A 23773-nucleotide genomic window follows, 5' to 3' on the forward strand; every position below is an offset into this window, starting at 1 on the left:
TGAGCATCTACTATATGCCTACTACTGTGCCAGGATGTTGAGTTATAGGAGTGACAGTGGGGGGCAGGATATAGAATGTTCTATGCTATCTGCCCACACATCTTTTCATCCATTTGTCCATCCCTCCATCTCTCCATCCCTCCAACAAGTATTCACCAAGTACTTACTGTGTGTCAGGCAATGTGCGGTGAACTGCCTGGGTATTTCACCATATCTCAGAGTTGCTTCTAAGTCTTCTTCTTTCCCATACAACTTGGTCTTAGAAGTCTTCTTAGTCTTGGCTCTAGCACCTTATATGTCCTGCTAGACTGCTGTGCAGCCCCCAAAAATGCAGTAGGCAGACTGCTAACACGTGGGGTGAGATGTCAACTGCCCTAGTGGTTATGGATGTGGAGTATGGTATGGTCCTCTTTATACACACTTCTATGATATCTCATTTTGTTTTACATTTTGTCATGTTGTACAACCCCTGATCTTATTCTGAGTGTCCTTCTGAATATAGAAAAAAGAGTGTGTCCTAAACACAGAACAAGGGGCATCTCCAGTGAATGGGAACATATGAAGATTGGGATGTCATCCCCACTACATTGCAGAGCACAGTGACAGAATGATAGGTTTCACAGCCTCCCACTCACTCCCTCTCTCCATGTGTATATGCATGTGTATACATATGTTAGTGACAGAGCCACATTGATATGTGTGCTTGGTATGTATATGTATGAACCACTGTATGAATGAATAAGCAAGTGTGCATGGGATTGGAGTGTGTGGAATGCATATTTAGAAGCATAGGTATCATATACACGTGTTGCTTTGTAAGTGTGTGTTTCTACTTGAGCTTGCATGTTTTTGTGTGAGTATGGGTGCACAAGCAGCTGTGTCTGTGAGTGTGAAAACCATACAGCTAGTTGTCCCTGCATCCATTCTTCTCTTTTTGTATGGTGATAGACTTTTTGCTACATATGTGGTTTCTCAGAATGAATATTGCTTTCTAGTCTCCCTTGTAGTGATATATAGCCATGTGACTAAGTTCTGACCAGTAGGGTATGAGCAGAAATGATGTGCAGGACGTACTCTCCCCATTCCTCCTTGTTCCTCACTCCCATGGGCTGAAATGTAGGCACTGGGATGAGCTGTCTTGGACCACACAGTTGAGGGGCATCACCCTATATGTGGAAGAACACAACACAGTGGGAGGATCCTAAGCCATAGGCAATCTGGAGCCTCTTAACTGGCCCTGACCTGCTTTTTCCAGATTATTTCATGAGACAACAAGGAACTTCTTGTTTAAGCCACCCTCTTAAGTCTCAGTTATAGCAGCTACAGAAGCTGTACTAAGTTGCATCTTAACTCAATATGATGCATATATATATATATGTGCATAATTCGGTAAAGGTAATTTCCTCCCTGTAGAGTTTGATTGTCTCAAATTAGGTATTTGCATGTTATCTAGCTAGAAAGGCTCTGCCTGGAATATTGCAAATTGTTTGGTTTATTTGGAAATGGAAAGATGTGATGTTGCAGTGTTGAGGACCCAGCTGTAGGGCCATTTGAGATGCTCAGGAGAGTAAAAAAGGGGTATGTTCTAGTTAGAGACCTGACCACCACCTGTATGACCTTGAGCAAATCCTACTTGCTCACTTCCCATGTAGACTGTATTTCTTTCCACTAGAACAAAAGGAGTTGGACTGTTATCCCTATAGATGCTTCTCAGCTCAGAGGTTTTGTGATGGTGGCTTTGGCATTTTTAGTTCTCTTGGCTTCTGGCCCCTGGAAGTTCTCAGTATATTCCCAAGAAGATGTATCCATCTGGAAAGCATACAGGTCCTGGTGCTTCAGGTTGGAGGCTATGGGAGAGAAGGCCTGCAGCCAGCCATATGCATAGAGAGGCCCATGGACCTTCAGCTTCACATGCTCTGAATAAATGTTTGAAGACTTGCAGGTGCATGACTGCCTTCGCCAAAGATTATTTGTGAAACAGTCATGAATTTGTTCCACAGTGCTGGAGTGCAAAAAAACTTCACATTTCTTCATTTGTCTAAATCAAATGAAATCTGACCCTGAGCACCCACCCCATGGAATGGGCAGTATCTGTCATCATTGGGCTGCCTTCCCCATCTCAGGGGACTGTATCAAATCCTAGAGCTTATTTTGGTGCCAGCAGGAGCATGGTCCTCAGCTGTCTGTTTTGGGAGATGCTCCCCACAGTGGTTCAGTTGAGCTGTGGCTCAGATAAGGACCTCCCCATAACCTTCAAAATCATGGTTCTTGGTCATCACCCCTAGGATCCAAGTGTCACCCCATCAGAGGGGTGCCTCCTTTGGGGCACTGTTAAGGGAGAAGAGCACAAGTCTCCAGCACTTAGAGTCTGCCTCACTCCACTCCCTTGGTCCTAGAAACTCCAGTTCTCTGCCAGGGTGACACTCTTCTGTCCTCCATGCATATAGCAGCCCTTCTCTCCTTGCTCGTCTACAATGATTCCAGCTTAATTCACTAGTCAGGCTGACCTGCCCACTGAAGACAAGAGGGACTCTTGGAATTCAAAGAGACTCTGGCCACTCCCCTACCCCCAAAGACTGGCTTAGACCTTCAACTGACCCTTATCCCAGAGAAATAGAATTTGAGCCACATATATAATTTAAAGTTTTCCAGTAGCCACATTGAAACAGTAAAATAACATGGATGAAATTTATTTTACTAATATATTTTCTTCTGGTCAATATATTCACAATATTACCATTTGAACATGTACTCAGTATAAAGCTATTAATATTTTGTATTGGTTTGTAGTACTAAGCTATTGAATCCAGTGTGTATTTCACACTTACAGCATATCTCAGTTTGGACTAACTACATTTTGAGCACTGAGCAGCTCCATGTGGCTAGTGACTACTATACTGGACAGTGCAATCTTAATACAATAAGGCAAAAGTAAGAATGTGGCTGGGAGGATGGGTGAAACAGCTGAAGGGGATTAAGAATACACATATCGTAATGAGCGCTGAGTCATGTACAGAATTGTTGTATCAGTATATTGTGCACCTGAAACTAATATAACACTGTATGTTAATTGTACTGAAATTAAAAGTAATTAATTAGAAAAAATAAAGCAAACAATTCAATGGCATTTCGTACATTCACAGGGTTGTGCAACCATTACCTCTAGCTAGCTCCAAAACATTTTTGGCAAGAAACCCTGCACCCATTGAGAAGTTTCTTCCCATGCCCCTTCCCCCCCACTCCCTGCCAACTCACTAATCCACTTTCCGTTTCTGTGTACTATCTGTTTTGGGTATTTCAGATAACTGAAATATGTGATCTTTTGGTGACTGGTTTATTTTGCTTAGCATAGTGTTTTCAGGATCCATCCCTGTTGTGGCATCTTATCAGTACTTCATTCCTTGAATGGGGTTCCATTGTATGGATACGCCACATCTTATTTGTCCATTTATACTCTGATGGATACCCATAGTCTCTCAATAAATTAGAAGTTTGGAAACAAACACACAAAAATGGTAGCTTGAACATAACCATGACACATGATACCACATGGATGAACCTTGAGGACATTACACTATGTGAAATAAGCCAGCCACAAAAGAGCAAATACTGTATGATTCCATTTACAAAATGCCTTCAGTAATCTGGATAATAGAGACAGAAAGTAGAATGGTGCTGGGGTGCCTGGGTGGCTCAGTTGGTTGGGCATCTGACTCTCAATTTCAGCTCAGGTCATGATCTCCCCATTCATGATATAGAGCCCCATGTCAGGCCCTGTGCTGATAGCACAGAGCCTGCTTGGGATTCTCTCTCTCCCTTTCTCTGCCTCTCCCCTGCTTGCTTGCTCTCTTTTTCTCTCTCTCTCTGTCTCTCAAAATAAATAAACTAAAAAAAAAAAAAGTAAGTAGAATGGTGCTTACCAGGGACCAGGAGGAGGGAATGAGGAGTTGTTTAATGACTACAGAGTTTAAGTTTGGGACGGTTAAAAATTTTTGGTGATGGATGGTGGGCATGGTTTCACAACAATAGTGTACTTAATGCTATTAACTATACACTGAAAAATGATAAATTTTGTTATGTGTATTTTACTATAGTTTTAAAACCTGTTTGACTCCTAGGTTGATTTTAAAAAACTGGCCACTGACTGAGGGAATTAGGAAAAAGCAGGTCCATTCCCTTCACTCTCACAGAAGAGCCATTCCTAGATCACATTAGAGATCATGACATCTTCTTTGTTCATATGAAATTATACATAGTTCGTTTCTTTTTTTTGGCCCAATGCTAAGGTTTATTTATAAACAAACAGGTGATCCATAATATTTTACACCCTTGGTTTAACTAAAATGCAGCCGTGTTTAGAATGGGCACTTCTTGAAGGGAGGATCTATGACAGGTTGTAAAAGAAAATATATTAAGTTATAAATCTTTGCAATCTGTTTCTGCCCCAGGCCCACCTTGCTTACTCTCTTTTCTCATACAGTATCTGGGTGAGGGTAGAAAAGGAAAACTGGAAGAAGCCAGAGAGCGGAGGCTGAATAGGGAGAAGAGAAAAAGCAGAAAGACTGCCAAGGCTTGATTTATGATCTGGTCTTATGGATCATGGATGAGAGAACAGAGACAGACTGGGGAAAGGAGTTTTGAGTTTTCTGTGCACTATGGAGGTCTATTTCCCTTGGCATTTTTAGCAAAAACTGCAGCAAAGATGTAAATTGCCTTTCAATTACTATTTATTTGAATCTCATAAGGAGATAAGGTAAGACACAGACAAGGTCGCATCTGGGTCCCATTTGCATCCCCAGGACCTAGGAAACTGGCTAGTTTCCTGTGACTGAGTTGGTTGAATTTGACAGAGGAGTCACTCCTATGCACCGTCCTTAGGATCTTGTCCTTATCAGCTCTCTTTTTTTCTCTTGCATTACCCTCCAATATCTTGTGAAGGGCCCTTCTGAAGTGATCAGCTCTGTGAGGGGACTACTGCAGCAATTACCACTTAATGTCATCCTGAAGCTCTGTGAAAGAGCTGAAGCGAGGAGAGATAATGGTGGTGACAGAAATTATGTTGAGAATAGCTGTATATCACTTCATTTAGTGCAAGGGGAAGTCAAAATGTTCATAAAAGTCCATTTGGTCTGAAAGCAAATAACTTAAGTCATTCAAATTCGGTCTTGTTGGACCGTAAAGCCGCTGGCAATATTTCGTATAAAGGACTCTATAGAAAAATAAATTATATTTATTGAATTGAACTTCAAGTAATAACCCTGCCACCTACTCTTTTTTTTTCCTAGCCTTCCAAGTCCTATGAATTTTGATGAATTACAAAAAGTTCTATGGCAGTATAATCACTTAAACAAAAACTCTCCAGGTAATAACACAAGCACCTCTAAACTAGAGAAAAACTCATTTGCTTTTTAGGTTTGATCATTATTTATTTTCTCACTACTCTGATTGCCTTTCTCCAGAATAATGTTCAGAGTAATACTTTTTTGTTTAAGGGTCCAGGTGTTCGTTGGAATCTACCATTCTATTCTATAAAGGACTCACTTTTGGATGCTTTAGGTAAGATTTATTTCACCTCCAAGTTTTGATCTTGGCATTTCATGGTCAAGCCTGTTGCTGCACTGGTCCAAACCATTGCCTCTTCCATGCAGAAATGATGCAAGGAACTTGGCTAGGGAGCATCCCAGAATCATGCCAAACCATAAAACAACACATTCTTGGAATCCCACGTAACTGCTTAAATCTTTCTCTCCTGACCCTGGTTTGTCTGCATTGCCTGGTCTGAAGATCAACTCAGGTATCAGTTCCATCAGAGAGCTCTCTCTGATTTATTTCCAGGGTACAATACATATTTATGTTATGTATTTTTGTTAGGTACTTTATAGTGAGCATTTGTTCAAAGTTCAGATTCTCAGGACCTTTGATCTCCCTGTGTTTGGAGAATTCATTCATTCATTCACTCATTTGTTTAGCAATATTTATTGAGAGCCTCCGGTGTTCCAGGCATTGTTTTTAGCACTCGGGACACAGTAGTGAATAAAACAGACACAGATCCTTCCTTCTGGGGTTCACATTTAAGTAGTGAGAGATAAACAAGCATATAAATAAATACATGTATAATGTAGGAGATGGTGGTAAGAGTCATGGGGGGAAAATATAGCATGGAGAAGGTGATGACAAGTGCCAGGCATCCTAGAGTGGTCACGCTGAGAAGATAATATTTGAGCAAAGTCTGAAAGGAGGACATCCCCTTACCATAAGAGTTTTGGTAGTAGGAGACAAAGTGGGTCTGTAACTGTAGAAACTGAGCAGATGAGGTGCTCATTTTCCCAGCATGCCTTGTGGCTAGAGTGAGGGTGAGTGATTCATGATCAGTGAATCCAAAGACTGCTTTGGGATCTGGAAAGATAAAGAAGCTAGGACAGTGGAGAAGCCTCCTGTGACAACAGTTTGCTGACTCCAGGGGCGTGGGACAAGCGGAGTCCAGTGCAACTTATGGTATCCAGTGCCAGAATAGTGCTATTTAACTGTAATGGCTAGTATTTACTGATCATGGCTGCAAAGTCCTCACCATGGTAGTTTTGAGACTGAGGCACTAGCTGCAGCTGAGCCTCCCTTTTCCTGCCTGTTTTCTGAGCTTTCTTTAGGCTCTCTGGTGCTTCTGTGAGCTACCTGGGACATTTCCTGTTCATTTTTTTTCCTGCTTAAATAAGCCAAAAATTAGTTTCTGTTGCTTGTGACCAATAACTCACATCCCTCTTCCATCCTGTGCTTGCCTCCTTTAGTGCTTCTATCTCAATATATTGCAATACCTTGTTTATGTGTGTGTCTCTTGTTTGCCACAAGCTTTTGAGGGGAGAGACCACATATTTGTTATTCATCCTCATGCCTTTGGTTTCTAGCCTTGTGGTTGGCACACAGTAGGAGGTCAGTATGCTTTTGTTAAAGCTGTGAATAAACAACAAAAATTAAGAATAAATGGAACTTCTGAGTCCATGCTTTTCTTCACAACATCCTTGCTTTCAAACAAAATCCAGAAACCATATCCAACCATGTCAAGGAACCTCTGTCACTCAGGTCTAGAGCCCATCTCTTGCATTAAGCATGCAGATAGAAAGCAAATGCTTTTCTATTGCTATCTAAAGCAACTTTCCATCAGGGTGCCACTGAAGAACTCATTGCATGGAAAAAGCATGCAAAGCATGGAAAAATTAGTCCTCAATTTCAGTTCAAAAAAGGAAAACTGAAAATCTATTTTTTGCAGAATGGAACTAGGACATCTAGACTTTACTGAAGAACTGGCAATCTTGGGTATGTCCTTTACATTGGACCCAGTTTCTTCTGAAAAATGGGGACATGAAGTTAGATCAAGTTTTCCAATAGGTGTACTATCGACATTATGGGCTGGACACTTCCTTGCTTTAGGGGCTGTCCGGTGCATTGTAGAATGTCTAGAAGCATCCCTGGCCTCTACTCAGATGCCAATAGTATGTATGTCTTTAATTGTGACAATGTCCTTAGACATTTTCAGATGTCGCTGGGGCATAAAATCATCCCTGGTTGAGAACCACTGAATTAGACATATTAAGTGATAAACAGATTACAAGTTCCAGGGTAGGGGCAAGAGTTAGGGCTTGTCCTCTTCCGTATCCTGGCACCTAGCCCCATGAGTGGCATCATAGCGAGTATTCAGTACAAGCTGAATAAGAAGAAATACACAGTTCCTTCCAAATGCATAACTTCCTTGGCACCAAGAGAATCACATAGATGGTAATGGTGCTCATTACCCACGTGACTGTCCCTATTTGGGTACTGTTTAACATTCCTGGATAGAAATGAGCTAAAAATAGAGCCCAGCACTATTTAAAAAATAGGTCTATCTGCCCACTTTGGCAATAACATAGTGACTATCATTATCAAGGAGGGTGCACTCAATTCTGATAGCTATCTCAGATCATATCCCCAAAGAGTTAACTCTGAATTTTATGAATATGACGAAAAGTTTAGTTGAGGAGAATGAGTTCAAATTTTGGAATGAGAATTAAGCAGTTTATTGTTCAGGAAGCAACAGATTTTATAATGACCGTGAATGTTGATTTCCAGTTCTTTTTTTTTTAATGTTTTATTTTTATTTTTGAGAAAAAGCACAGCAGGGGAGGGGCAGAGAGAGAGGGGGACAAAGGGTCTGAAGCAGGCCCTGCACTGAAAGCAATGAGCCAATGTGGGACTTGAACTCAGAAACCGTGAGACCATGACCTGAGCTGAAGTCAGATTCTCGACCCACTGAGCCATCCAGAAACCTCTTGATTTCCAGTTCTTAAATTGCTTATTTTCTTTTGTTATGAGTAATTAAGAAAGTAGCTTCTTCTTCAGTCCAGCCAGGACTTTCCTTCATCTCTACTTACCTACCTTTTGGCATTCCACACTGTCTCATAAGGATTGCACTTATGTAGATCAATTTGGGGTGTGTTGCCAGTTTAACAATTTAGGTCTTCTGATCTAGGAACATGGGATATCTTCCTGTTTATTTAGTTCTTCAATTTCTTTCAACCATGTTTTATAGTTTTGCACTTCTTTTGTTAAATTTATTCCCAAGTAGTTTGTTGATGCTATTGTAAATGGAATGGTTTTCTGAATTTCGTTTTTGGATTATTTGTTGGTAGTGTATTGAAATACAGAATTTTGTTTATTGATCTCCTATCCTGCCATCTTGCTGAACTCATTTGTTCGTTCTTTAAAAAAATTTTTTTTAATGTTTATTTATTATTTTTGAGAGAGAGAGAGAGAGAGAGAGAGTGTGTGTGTGAGTGGGGGAGGAGCAGAGAGAGAGAGGAGGGAGAGACACAATCTAAAGTGGGCTCCAGGATCTGAGCTGTCAGCACAGAGGCCGATGCAGAGCTTGAACGCACAAACCGTGAGATCATGACCTGAGCTGAAGTCAGACACTTAAACAACTGAGCCACCCAGGAGTCCCTCATTTATTTATTCTAATAGTTTTTTAGAGGACTTCCAATATGCAAGAAAGATTTTCTAGTGGTCCTTTACCAAATTTCTTATATGGAAGATTTTCTATATGTAAGATCATGTCATCTGCAGATAAATATAATTTTACTTCTTTTCCAATGTTGATGCCTTTTATTTCACATCCTGCCTAATTTCCCTGGCTGGAGCCTGTAGTGCAATGTTACATAGAAGAGGTGAGAGTGGACATCCTTGTCTTGTTCTTGATCTTAGGGGGAAAAGATTCAGTTTTTCACTTTTAAGTATGACCTTAGTGGTGATTTTTTTTTTTACTTTAAAAAAAAATTTTTTTAACATTTATTTTTTTGAGAGACAGAGACAGAGCACAAGCAGGGAAGGGGCAGAGAGAGAGGGAGACACAGAATCTGAAGCAGGCTCTTTCCATAATTTAGGCTGACATTTAGGCTCTTTCCATAATTTGACTATTGTGGAAGCATTTGTATTCTTATGGTCTGTAGACTTTTTTTTTCTTGTGATATCCTTGTTTGGTTTTTATATCAGGATAATATTGGCCACATAGAAGGAGTTGGGAAGTGTTGATTTCTCCTTTATTTTCCAGAAGTGTTTGTGAAGAAGTGGTGTTAATTCTTCTTTAAATGTTAGGTAGAATTCACCAGTGTAACCATCTGGTCCTGAGCTTTTCTTTGTGGGAAGTTTTTAAAAATATTTTTTATTACGAATTCAATTCTTTACTTTGTCATAGGGCTATGAAAATTTTCTGTTTCTTCGTGAGTCCAGGCTTTTTTTTATAAATGGAGTTTTACTAGAACACAACCATACTCATTAACTGACAGATTGCTTATGGCTGCTTTGATGCAATAATGGCAAAGTTGAATATTTGGGACAGAGACTGTCTAGCATACAAAGTCTGTGTATCTACTATGTGTCCCTCTATGCAAAAAGCTTACTCCTCCTGTAGAATATGAGGTTTTTCAAGAACACATCTGTTGCACAACAGCAAATATGCTTTTAATGAGCATCTGCTAGGTTGCACCATATGAAATTGCCATTTGTGTAGGTCAAAAATGGTCTAATAATGGTACTTACATATGGTCAACAAAACATAAATTTCCAAGCATATGAAAATTATGGAGTACAGGCCAAGCAGGATGTGAAATAAAAGACATCAACATTGGAAAAGAGGAAGTAAAATTATGTCTGTTTGCAGCTGACATGATCTTGCATATAGAAAATCTTGCTTATAGAAATTTAGTAAAGGAACCACTAAAAAATCTTTCTTGTATATAGGAAATCTTCTAAAAAACTATTAGAATGAATAAATGAGTTCATCAAGGTGGCAGGATAGGAGATCATTATACAAAAATCTGCGGGGATGCACACACACACACACACACACACACACACACACATGCACGCCCCTAATGTCAGTGAATATAATAACTGCTGTTATAGAGACACCAACTAAGTACTGCAGGGGCACAGAGTAGTGTATGAGTAATTCTTAACTGGTAGAGGTGAGGGAAAGGGGCTGAAAACTTGAGAGGTCTCCAGAGAAGTAGCTGGGTTTCTGGCTGCTATACATTTGAGCTGTACTTCATAGGACATTTAGGATTTTATCAGGTAAAATAAAGCATTTTCCAGACTTTTCCTCAGGGGTGGAGGTGGACTTGAAATTGAGCCATAAAAAACATGCTATATTTCTCTTCTTCAAACAGAATTGCAATTCAGTCCTGGAAGATAGTTGCTTAGAATAGAGGATATTAAAGATCAAGTGAGTATGGCTCCGTAAGTTTTCAGATGAAGCATGGAGGTAAAGTGATTTGTTCAAGGTCACCCAGCTGTTGACTGATAATTTTATTGGCAGGGATAGAGCCTGTATCTTCTAACCACCAACTCAAGGCTGTTTCCATTAGGCCACTTGGATGTACAAGACAGCAGAGTTAAGAACATCACCTACCAGGACACTGGTGGCAGACAGACCTGGATTTGAGTTCTGGCTCTGTCACTTACTCTGTTACTCATCAGAGCACTTATGAACCTGAATTGCCTCATATATGGACCCCCTCAGAATACAGGTTCAGAACTCAGAGTCTGAAATCAGATTCTGAGTTTCATTCCAGCACCACTACTTGCTAGCTGTGTGACCTTGGGCATATTACTTAACTTCTCTGAGCCAGTAATATGGAAATAATAATAGTGCTTACAGAGCTATAGGACTGAGTGAGTTTAGGATTAAATGTGTAAGGCACAGAGAATAATGCCTGGAACATATAATACTGTATGCTAAACATTATTATAAGACAAACAGTGGGGATGCCTAGATGGTTCAGTCAGTTAAGTGTCTGACCCTTGGTTTTGACTCAGGTCATGATTTCATGGTTCACGGGTTCAAGCCCTGCATCGGGCTCTGCACTGACAGTGCATAGCCTGCTTGGGACTCTCCCTTCTCCCTCTCTTACCCTCCTCCACTCATGTGCTTTCTCTCTCTTTTTCAAAATGAATTAACTTAAAAAAAAACAGTGGATCATAGGACTGTTGTAAGAACCAATGAAAGTAATTTAGGTGCAGCCATTTTCCATACTTGTAAAACAATATAAGTAGAATTTATTATTATTCTGTACGTGAATTAAAAGACTGGCAACCTGGAGAATGAAGTTGATAACTGTCATCTATTAAAGCCTTACTATTTGCCAGGGACCTTACTTATATTATTTAAGCATCACAAGACCCAGAGATGGCTGTTATTTGGGGCTGACAATGGTGACAATGTAGCAGACCATAGTAGGGAAGTATACAGACTCTGGGGCTAGGCTGCCTGGGTCTGAATCCTCACTCAGCCTCTTACTGTCTGTGTGAACTGGTGAGTTGCTTAATTCCTGTGCCTCAGTTTTCCGGTCTGTAAATGAGGATGATGAAAATAGTATTTGCCTCATTGATTGTTCTGGGGATTAAATAAGATAATTTTGTGACATGCTTTGGACAGTATTTGATGTATAGCAAGTCTTTGAAGAAGAATGAAAGCAGGGAGGGAGGGAGAAAATGAGAGAGAAAAAGAAGGAAGGAGAAAGGAAGGGAAGGAGGGACCAAAGAAAGGGAGGGAGGGAGGTTCATAACACAGGACTAATAACTGTGTAAGTTGGTATGTGTAAGCAGGTCTATGGGTCTGATCTGAAGCCTGTGCCCCTTCTGCTCAACTAGACTTAGGAGAAAGGCAGAGATAGCAGATGTGTTTCAGGACATGGGACAGAGCTGATCCCCTGGGTTTCTGACAGCAGCATCATGTTTCAAATGGATAAGTGATCAGAGAAGGCATGAGCCATTAAGTGGTGTTCAGAGCTAAACCATTTCACGTCCAGTCAGAATCTCTGAGGCCACTTGGTAGACAGGTCCTTCCTCTGCTGTGCTCCTTGGCAAAGATCTCGCATGCAAGAGCTCAAGGGTCTGTCTTTTCATTCTTCATTTGGCAATATTTGGGGGAGTTTAGGCAGGGGCTCAGGGCCCAGATCTAGAAATTGCAGACCATGGGCAAAGGTTGGAATTCCTCCTTCTCTGACGACCTCATTTTTCCAGGCTTTAGCTGTTCTCTCTCAGCTGGCAAGATTCCTGCCTGGGCATTGTGGCTGGGTCATCTATTGAAGTCTTCATTTGTATTCTGTTCTCCTCATACCTTATCTCCTGGAATTTAAGATGCTGTTGATTGTAAGATGCACTGCTATTTTATATTTCACTAAGAAAAAACAAAACACACTACCAATTAAGCTATGAGACATGCTTATCATTTAGAATTTTCATTTTATACTTATGAAAAGAGCTTGCTAGCTCCTTTGAGACATAGATTTCCAACATGTATCACTCTTATGGACATATGAAAAAGAAAATTAAAGCAAATAATTGTTTGGAGTAGTCCTGAAACCTCTTCACATTCAATGTGTAATGCCTATGAATCACTTTTCAACTCAGAGTCATCTGTGGTCACTGGTGTCTGTTTTTTCCTCATGGTGTCACTCTCTGTCTTGTTCAGTGTTGGTGATGTGGTATTTCCTAGAAGAGTCCTTCCATCGTTGTCTCTGGGATTTTCTTTGACGAAAATTCTACAAATTCTGATGTTGACATTTTCTTGATCTTATCAGGATGTTGCAGTGAAAGGTTTTCAGATAACAGCCAAGACTCATATCCCTTCCTTAAGTGATCTTCAGTGGTTTGTTGACTGAAAGGTCAAGGAGTTGTAGGTGTCCAGTCATGCCACCTGGAGTACCAACCAAATTTGAATATGCACAGGAAATGATACCTATGTCTTGAGGTCCATTTATCAAAAGCTATGGTAAGATGCCATCAACAATGAGATGCCTCATGATATCAGAGATGTTATAAAGCAGGAAAAGATGTATATCTTAGAATAAATGAAATAAGGGGTTTCCCAGGAAAGGAGCCAGTTCATTATAGGTCTTTGCCTGAGAGTTGAGCCCCCTTCCTGGACTTTTTTGGGAGAGAAAATACTATATGAGTCCTAAAAAAAAGTGAGGATGGAGGGGGACAAGTTCTTACTGGGAGTTGCAGAAGTGAGAAGGCCCGAGGGAAGAGAAAAGTGAACCCCAAGTCTAGGAAGGTAGATAGGTTCTGTGAGATATTAGAATGTGTGGCTGGCTCCCTCACAAACTTTGGGGTATCAAGATCTCAGGATGGATGGTCAAGGTACACCTATGGAGCTATTCTTAGACACTGGGCTTCTAGCATCCTTCAGGGCTCCCGTGGCCAAGCAAGACCCATCACAGTAGAGCTCCCTGATTTCAGAAAGCAAAATGACTCCTAGAATATTCTGCTCTTTCTAACTTTGAGGCCCTTTTCTAGTCCTGGAGAGTGAGAGGAAGCTCTGATAATGACTGGAATTGAATATCCTGCCTGGCCAATGGGATGAAACTGGGATTCAAATTTGATTTAGAGAAAATAAAGTACTGTGACAGTTTTTTGTCTGTTTAATTTATAGAAGAAGACTCAATTCGTATCTCTTACCTGTCTATTACATATGTTAAATAACTTTTTTTTTAATTGAAAATCTGCTCTGGGTGGAAATAACCCTTGAGCCCAGCCTCAGTTCCCCCAGAATTTCTGTGTGTGGCTTCATTGGGCTTTATATGGTGTTTCTTGGTGGGTCACCACAGACATCTGGACCTGGACAAACTGTGAACATTGCAGATAGTTTGTTCAGTTGGCTTCTCCAGATGCTAATGGTGCCCCCTTGGTCACTATGACAACCCCATGTATGTCCCACATTTCCAATGGCCCCTGTCAAGGAAGTACCACATCTGGTAGCCCACTAGAGTAATGGGCTACATCTATGGCATTGCTGAGATGGACATGAGCAACTGATTTAAACTCTCTAGACCACATTTCACTTATCATTGCCATTGTGATAATTCAAAGATAAATTCTTAATAGGAGCAGCAAGAAAGTCTGTGAAACAAAGGAACCACAAAACAACTGACTATATAGAAACATCATACTCTCTGAGACAAAGTGTGGGAGAAATCAAATATGCATTATTATTAGTGCTGCAATGGTTATTCTTAGAATTGCTAAGAATGCAAGAAATTCTAAACAAGTGCTACTATCTGGTTTCTGCTCAACATAATCTGGGAAACCGGAAAAAGAAAACATGATCATAATAATTACTTAATATCAGACCAGTGGCCATGAGAAAACCACTCCTTTTGGTGAGAGAAAAGAAAATAAAAAGAAATTTCACTTTTCTAGCATATTTATATGCTGGATACTGTAGTAAATGTATTACGCGGGTTTCTCATTTGATTTCCACTGCAAGGCTAAGGTAGATATTGTTGTTTCCATTTTGCAGATGTGGAAACTGAGGCTACATCACTTAGTCACTTACTCAAAGTCATCACTTACTCAGAGTCATAAAGCCAGGAAGGGGTAGAAGGGCTAGGAAGGGGTAGAGCCAGTGTTTAAAACAAGTCTTCAAGACTTACAATCTTTTCATCACAAAACACTATCCAGGGTAAAACAAGGAGAGTGTCTATCAAAGCAGCTATTTTTTTTAATTCAAGTATAACTAACTTACAGTGTTATATTAGTTTCAGGTATACAATATGATGATTCACCAATTCTACCCATTTCTCAGTGCTTATCAAGATAAGTGTTAGTTACCCAAACATCTTTTAAGGCAGCCTAGTTGGAAGGAAAATTCAGATTACAGCTGAGGGTAGTCAAGGCATAGCAAGGTGGTGCTTAGTGTGGAAGGTTAGGTGAGCAGGAAAACGGGAGAACTAGCCCGGAGGTCAAAAGCCAGAAGGGCTTAGTAGGGGTGGAGCTTACCGGGAAGAATGGGTGAGAACTACGCATTCATCAGTGAGCTTCTGTGTGTGCGTGTGTGTGTGTGTGTGTGTGTGTGTGTGTGTGTGTGTCCCTGCACCTGCTCTCCAGTGTCCCCATTACCTAGATAGGATGCAAGAATGGGAATGGAGCCTGAAAGGAACCATGCAGTGTTGATGGACTGAAAGATTAACTGTGTTCCCAATGTGCTTGGTTTAAAGACACAATCTGTGCTATGTGCTTCTAAATGGAGACTCCTGCGGTAATTAGAATTATGTTCAGGCTTCTCTTGCAAGCCCACTGAAAGCTTTTCTTCTTTAGAAGTTCTGCTAGCATGAACCTGGGACAATGATTTCATTCTAGCCCTACTGGACTTGCTGCTTATTCCCGCCTGTTCAGCTCAGTTGCAGCCAGTTAGTAGATGTGCAGGCTGCTTGCTTTTTTCTGGGCATTGAATGATCCATGCTCAATCCTTGGGAAAGTCCATGCCAGGTCTCTCTGCCCTTCCAGGATGTCTCCTGATGTTGCCTCCCTTGCTTTCCCTTTGTACAGGACTGCTTTCAGAATTAGTAATTTTGTTTTTTGTTCCCTGGCTGTGCTGAACACGTTCCAGTTCTTCAAACATGCCAGGTTCTTTCAGGACTCCAGGCCTTTGCACACGTGGGTCTCTGCTCTTGGAGCACTCTTTCCTCTTGCCAGCCTCTGTGCCTGACGAATTCATCCTTCAGATCTGAGCTAAGACATCACTTCCTTCAAGAAGACTTCCCATTGCCTGTAGGCTGAGTAAGGATCCACATCAATGTTTCCACACTGCCTTGTGTATATAGCCCCTGCCCTAATTTCAGGGCACTTACTTATCGTCCCTAAATGGTAAATGGTTGTCTGGTTACCTGTTAGTTTATTCTGTTAGGTGGTTAGCATTATGAGAGCAAAGACTGTTTTGTCTGATGTGTGTCTGATTTCAGTTCTTGAGATCTAACTCTGCAACTATCTAGTTAGTTACTGTAGTTGGCACTCCTATTTCAATGCTGGGGAAAGTTCCTAAAACCTCTTAAGGAAGATTTGACTACAGTTGGAAATGAGTGGTGCCCACCTGGTTTAGTTTGATGAAACCAGAAAGCTCTTTTCTGCTAACAGTATTCTTCTGACATTAGACCATGTACTCTTTTTTTTTATAATGTTTGTTTTATTTTTGAGAGAGAGAGAGAACACAAGCCAGGGAGGGGAAGAGAGAGGAAGATAGAGGATCTGAAGCAGGCTGTCATGCTGGCAGCAGAGAGCCTGGTGTTGGGCTCAAACTTACTAACCATGAGAACATGACCCAAGCAGAAGTCGGATGCTTAACTGACTGAGCCACCCAGGCTCCCCTAGACCAACTACTCTTTTGAGTTACAGGTAATTGTATTCTGTTGAGATGCACATATTCCTGAGAGGTTAATCAAGCCATTTGGTATGAATTAACTATTCTCTGTGGTCTGAAATTGTGCTGATCAGAGGGCTTACTACAGGAGTTAAAAAAACACAGATTCCTGGTCCCTATTCACAGAAATTCTGATTCATTTGGGCTGCAGTAAGAATGGACCATTAGCTTGCTTAAACTCAGCCAGCCTTTTATTTTTTTTATTTATTTTTTATTTTTTTTCAGTATATGAAATTTATTGTCAAATTGGTTTCCATACAACACCCAGTGCTCATCCCAAAAGGTGCCCTCCTCAATACCCATCACCCACCCTCTCCTCCCTCCCACCCCCCATCAACCCTCAGTTTGTTCTCAGTTTTTTTTTTAATTTTTTTAATGTTTATTTTTTTGAGACAGAGAGAGACAGAGCATGAACGGGGGAGGGTCAGAGAGAGAGGGAGACACAGAATCAGAAGCAGGCTCCAGGTTCTGAGCTGTCAGCACAGAGCCCAACGCGGGACTCAAACTCATGGACCGTGAGATCACGACCTGAGCCGAAGTCGGACGCTTAACCGACTGAGCCACTCAGGTGCCCCTGTTCTTAGTTTTTAAGAGTCTCTTATGCTTTGGCTCTCTCCCACTCTAACCTCTTTTTTTTATTTTCTTCCCCTCCTCCATGGGTTTCTGTTAAGTGTCTCAGGATCCACATAAGAGTGAAAACATATGGTATCTGTCTTTCTCTGTATCAGCCAGCCTTTTAAAGGGAAAGGCTTAAACCAGTCATGGAACAGTATATTGTGGTGGTGATTTAAAGTGTTAGATTTAGTTACAGAATCCAGATTTACAATTAAATTAATCTTCTGTGAGGAAAACTGTGAGTTGACTCAATCCACTTTTATTCCAGCTTCCTTTAAAGGCACTTTTCTTTCTAGAAAGAAACTACATCTCCCAGAGAGGATTTCTGAAAATCAGACACACTTGCTTGAAACTCAGATTCTGAACTGAGTTAAGTAGGGAGCAAGGTAAGAGGCACTCTTTTTGCTGGTACAGTGCATAGCAGAGACACTTTGGATCTATAGTTTGCAGATTCCTAGTTTGGCAGGCAGCTTCTTCAGTCTGGTGGAGCAGAGGATCCTTTGGGGCTCAGTTCTGGTGTGTTGTTTTCGGAGTCACTCTTAGAAGCTCATTCTAGAAGCTGTTTCTTCAGTTGTTCCAAGGATTCTAAAATCCATCTCTGTACAAGGGTCCAAAGGACCCTTTGCACAGGGTCCAAAGCCCAAGAGATCTGTGCTTTAGTAGCTGAAGTGGATTATGTTCTCTGCAACCAAACCCTAGAAAATCACCTATCCATTCTAATCAGACCTCAGACTTTATCATTCATATCTATATTGGTGACAACGTGGGAGACTTGAGAAAAGCAAGTTCTACTCTACAGAGCATTCTCCCCATAAAGTTTTGACCACTAAGCAGATTGCACCATGATTCTATAAAGCCTAGGATCATTGCTTCCCTTGTGGTTCCCCATTTTAGATGAAGGTTCACCCATGAGCCATCTCTTCCCTTTCTAGAGCTTTTAATCTTTTGTCAGTTGTTAACCTAGTGTCTGGTATAGCACAAGTTCCTATAAGCAGTTGTTGAAAGAGTTAATTAAATAATAAATTAGTGAGTGAGTGCATGAATGGATGGGAAAGGGAGTCATGTGTATGGAATAGAAATACAGTGTCTGGTACAGAATAGGTACTCAGTGAGTAACTACAGAATAAATAAAGATATGAACAAATAAATGATGTGCTAGCACAGGGCTTAGTACATAATAGATGCTCACTGAATTTTTATTGAATGAATTAATGATGATGTCTATAAAATGACTAACATAGGACCTGAACTATGTATGGATTCCTGTACCTGTATGGATTCTTTCTTCTGCCATCTTTTCCTCAATTCCCTCCAATCACCTTGACCAAGGTCTCATTTCTTGCCTTAGAGTCTTCCTTGGCCCTAAGCCATCCATCGACATCCATTAATCTGTTTCTGTCAGCTAACTTCTGGCTTATCCCAACCAACGTTTTCAAATACCTACATTTATATACCTTACAAAAATGAGGAGGTAAATAATAACAGATGCCTCCTACTACCTACTTATTATGTCTTAGGCATGTACTAGGTACTTTCTGTCTATCGTCACAAAGTTTCACTATGGCATGATTATCTCCAGTTCACAGATGAGGAATCTGAGGCTCAGAGAAGTTAAGTATTATGTCAAGGTCACATAGCTAGTAAATGACATACCTGGAATCTGAACGTTGGTCTCTCATGTCAAAGTTACTGTTTTTTCCACAACCTGCCAATTATGAGGCTATAAAACAGATGTGAAACAGATACATTTGCATCTAAATGCACATTCATCTACATTAGGCTTTTTCAGCAGCAGCTCAGGGACATTCTGAACTGAATAACTCTTTGTTGTTGGGGCTGCCCCGTGCACTATAGGTTAGTGTAACAGCATTGCTGGCCTCTACCCACTAGATGCCAGTAGTACCCTCCATCCTAAGTTTGACAACTAAAAATGTCTCCAGATATTGTCAAATGTCCTCTCAGGGGCAAAATCTGCCCTGATTGAGACAAAGTGATCTATGTAATTGAAGAGGAAGCAGTTTAGCATGTGTGGGATCCTGCAAGCAGAGAGAGTGCTCAGTGATGGCGGGACACTGAGCTGGCCAAGGCCTTGGTTTGGCTGACAATGAGATTGGCTGGGAAATCCTCCCCAGGAATTAGAGGTCAGCTTGCAGTCTGTCAGGACATGTGCATTCCATACCACATATGAATTCAGGAACTAGGGTACAGAGCATATGGTCCCATTGAAAGCAGGGGGGTATAATGGAGAAAGTGATAGACTTGGAGGCAGGAAAACATGGTTCCAGATTCAGGTTTGCTGCTAAGTCACTGTGTGGCCTAGGACCAGTCTCAATCATCTTATAACAGTACTAACATTTACTGATGGTTATTATGTGCCAGACACTGGTCTTAATGCTTCATATATATTTACTAATTTAATTCCCATGGCAATCCATTAAAATAGCTCTTCCATTTTTACCATTAAGGAAACTGGGCAAGCAATAGCCAAGAGGCTAAGTAATAGCTAAGATTACACATGGTGGAGTCAGGAGTCTCTGTTCCCTCTGTATGTCAAAAGAGGGATTGGATTGGCTATCGCCCAGTCTGAAAACTCTAGGATTCTAAGCATTCATTGATTTAACATACATTTATTAGGCATAAATATATGCTGGACAACCTGGGGTCTGAATCCTCTATAGGAACTTATAGTTCTAGAATAGGAGAGGTAAGACAAGCACAATTTTATTTAAAAAATTAATTGCAGTGACCACTGTTAACTGAGTAGCTGTTAGATGTCAGGCATGTGTTAGATGTTTGACCTGAGTTAACTTTAATCTGCACAGTAACTCTTTGGGGTCATTACCATCTTTTCTCAGATGAACAACTGAAGCTCAAAGAGGTGAATCAACCTGCCCATGACTATCAGAGTGCAGTGAAATCAGAGGTTAAAAAAAATTCTTTTGGAGTGGAGGTGGCAGAAGGTGAATGTTTCATTTCAGGCTTAGGTGGCCAGCCTCCCCTCTCTGTCATTTGGGGAGGAAACGGAGGAGGTCAGTACACCTTCCAGACTCTGAAGGCTTGGCTTCTCTGGCTCCAAGAGTGTTGGCAACCCCAAGTGTCCTTCCCTCTCTCCTGAGAAAATCCATGGAGAGACTCTGGATGGATGCCCTAAAGAGTTGGTGGCTCCATGAGTAACATCACAAAAACGATTCTCTCTTTCCAGCTTATTCCTAAGAATGACTGGGGACTCCTTTTCTCAGAACACCAACATGATGCTGTCCTTCCTTACCTGGTATTCCATGGCCTTGTTGTCCCTATAACTGTGCTGTGTGGCATCTACAAGCCTGGAAAGGTCCTTTTCCCATGTCTTGTTCATTCGTTCCTCAATATGGCCTTCTCTTTCCAGTTCCCCCTCCCATCTAACACCAGTGGCAAATTCCTCCTCATCCTTAGTGACTACACTCAGTCACCTCTTCCCAGAAGCCTTCCACAATCCTCCCACTTTAAACGACAGCTTCCTCTGCACTTCCTTAGCCTTTGGTTTATATCTTTATTTTTATAGTCATTATTCATATTAATATCCCCCTCAGTTACTCAGAGATTCCTAAAGGGCAGGGGCTTCATGTTTTATTCATAAACTGTGTATACCATTGTGCCCAGTTGATGACTGTCATTCATTCCACAAATATTTTTTGAGTACAAAGCAAGGTACTACACTAGATTTTGAGGTAGGTAAGGTAATTTTCTCTGCTATCCTGGAACCCAGAGTCTACTTCAAGAGAAAAACAATCTAACAAAAGTTGTGGCTCAGTGTTCTAAGTGTTATAGAAAGTACATACAAGGCACAGAATGAAATAAAAGAGGGAGGCTGACTCTACAGGAAATCAGGAAAGATTTTCCAAAAGAAATGCTCCAATTGGGCTTTGAAATGTAAGTGAGAGCTTGTCAGGAAGACAAAAACCAAACCAGAAAGGTTTGGTAGATGGAGGAAACAGCCTGAGTAAAGGACCAGAGGCATGAAACAGTGAGGTGAATGCAGGGAATTGTACCTGTAGCATGGATGAAGGGTGGGATTCGTGTAGGGGCAGCAGGGGATATAGCTCAGGTTAAGGGGTTAAGGAGTAAAGGATTTTGTATGCTGTATTGAAGGGCTTGAGTTGATTCTGATAGGTGATATGGGATGTCTGTCAAAGCCACAGACCCATAGCCTGCTGCTACCATCTACAGGCAGAATCTTGACAACCATGTTTGTTCTTGAACCCACTTCCTTGACCATAGCTGATGGGACCAGGGATGGACATCTGGACCAACTCCAAATCCTCTGTCCCAAGATTTGTAAATGGAACTGAGAAAGAGTTGTCCATCTCTGGAGTGGCTAATATATGGCATGTGGAATCACTAGGCAAGCTCCCTTTGGCTCATTAGTGTGGATATGATAGGCTGAATTGTGTCTCCCCTAAAATTCGTATGTTGAAGTGCTTAGCCCCAATGCTAACCTTAGAATATGACTGTCTTTGGAGATAGAGTTTTTAAATGGTAGTTAAGGTTAAATGAGATCATCAGGCTGGACCTGGTGACTGGTGGCCTTATAAGAAGAAATTAGGACACAGACACACACAGAGGGAAGACTGTGTGAAGACACAGGGAAAAGACAGCCACAAATAAGCCAGGGTAAGAGGCTTAGAAGAAACTGATGCTACTGGCACCTTGATCTTATTCTCTTCTAGCCTCCAAAATAAGGGGAAAATACATGCCTGTGTTTAAGCCACCCAGTCTGTGTACTTCATTATGGAAGCCCTAGCAAACTAATACGATGGGTCTCTAGCTAACTTTTGGACATCTGGCTGTAATCTCATCCCTTCTTTGTTCAGTGGGTCCCAAAGGATGGACCCTCCCTACTGTCTCACCATCTACAATGGTAATGTTTTGATGCCTGGTGGTAGAGGAAAGGGCTGCTTCTTTCCTCATTCTGGAAACAACGTTCCTATTTTTCCCAAATTGAATGCATGTACAGTGGACTCTGATGGAAGTTTGGGCAGTTCTTTGCTCAATGATTCAGGGTTTGGGTGCTAATCTTCAAACTATGCAGTGTCTGGGGCAGCAGGGCTTCATTCTGACCATCTTGGTCACAGGCATGGCCCAAAGCACCCCAGGACTTTGAAGTATGTCCCGTGCAGATGCTCCCCCTATCCCAATGCTTTCCTTTCTCTCCCATCCTTCTTAAGCCCTCTCCCTTTATTCCTTTCTCTCTGGAGTACTCCCACCCTTCTGGTTTCCCTCCCATTCTTGGATCTGCACTTCCCCCCACCTCCACAACACATCCCACCAAAATCAAGTCTCCATACCCATCAATCTCTTCTGATGTCTGGTAGATTTACCAGCCTCAGGCTGTGACAGTCAAGGGTTTTTCCCTTGGTTACTGATATCTATAGAGGGAAGTTCCAATGCAGGGCCAACTGGCTGGGCTTTAGAGACTGCTTTTTTCCTGTAGACAGATTGGAGCATCTCTTTCTACTCTAGGCTTCTGAGTCTGGTTGTTCACTAGAGTATTCAGAATGAAACTGATCTCATCACCCTAAGAATTACAGTACTTCCAAACTACATCCCTCCTACATACATGTCCTTCTGATCTGTATGATAACTTAATATTTCTCTTATTAACATTACTTTACATCTATTTCTTATAAGGTAATACCCTACCCTCATTATATTCTTATTTGCCCTTTTATTGCCGGGAGTTAAATCATAAATATACTTGACAGTGAATGCTTGTTCCAAGTTCCAATTATGTTGGAGCCTAGCTGTTCTCTTTTTACTTCACTGTATGTATAAGCCTAGAAATGATAAGGTGGCCATAGACTACCTGCTCTGGACATGAAGGGCCTCAGAACTGAAAAGGGGGAGGTTAGTGAAGCAGACATCCAAGAGAAACCGAGAAGAGTGATGGAGATGGAAATATTCTTAGTTGCAGGTAATATTCTGGTTTTAGTTCTCAGAACCTTCCTGTCCTTAGGTGGCTGTGGCAGAGATGGATTTCATCCTGGATGTGCATCCTCCCTTCTATAGTGATATTAATTAACACCCCAGTTTTTAGTGCAGTATATGGCTGCCTAGATTAAAGACTATATTTCCCCGTGTCCCTTGCAGCTAGGTATGGCCATGGGGCTGTATTCTGGCCAATAGGATGTAAGTGGAATTGATGTGTATAGTTTCTGAGTTGTGCCCGAAAAGCCAAGTATTGGTTCCTCACTCACCTTTTCCTTCCAGATTATAGACATGGTGGTGAGTATTCTTAGACCATGTAGGTGAGTATAATACCTAGGCATGGCAGAGAAAAAAGAGGGAAGGAGCCTGGGTCCTGGACAAAATGGAGTCATTGCAAGGCCTTGGCCTGCTTATATCTGAACTATTATATGGAGAAAAAGTAGCTAATTTATTTAAGCCACTGTCATA

The 23773-nt window shown here is 41.2% G+C and overlaps 1 long non-coding RNA gene across 2 annotated transcripts in view; it reads left to right on the forward strand.

Moving 5' to 3' along the window:
* Positions 1-23773, forward strand: part of LOC128313684 (uncharacterized) — a 267647-nt gene that overhangs the window by 242970 nt on the left and 904 nt on the right. The gene's annotated exons all lie outside the window — the stretch shown is intronic.

This window comes from Acinonyx jubatus, chromosome E3 (assembly GCF_027475565.1).
Source record: "Acinonyx jubatus isolate Ajub_Pintada_27869175 chromosome E3, VMU_Ajub_asm_v1.0, whole genome shotgun sequence".
Taxonomy (NCBI): domain Eukaryota; kingdom Metazoa; phylum Chordata; class Mammalia; order Carnivora; family Felidae; genus Acinonyx; species Acinonyx jubatus.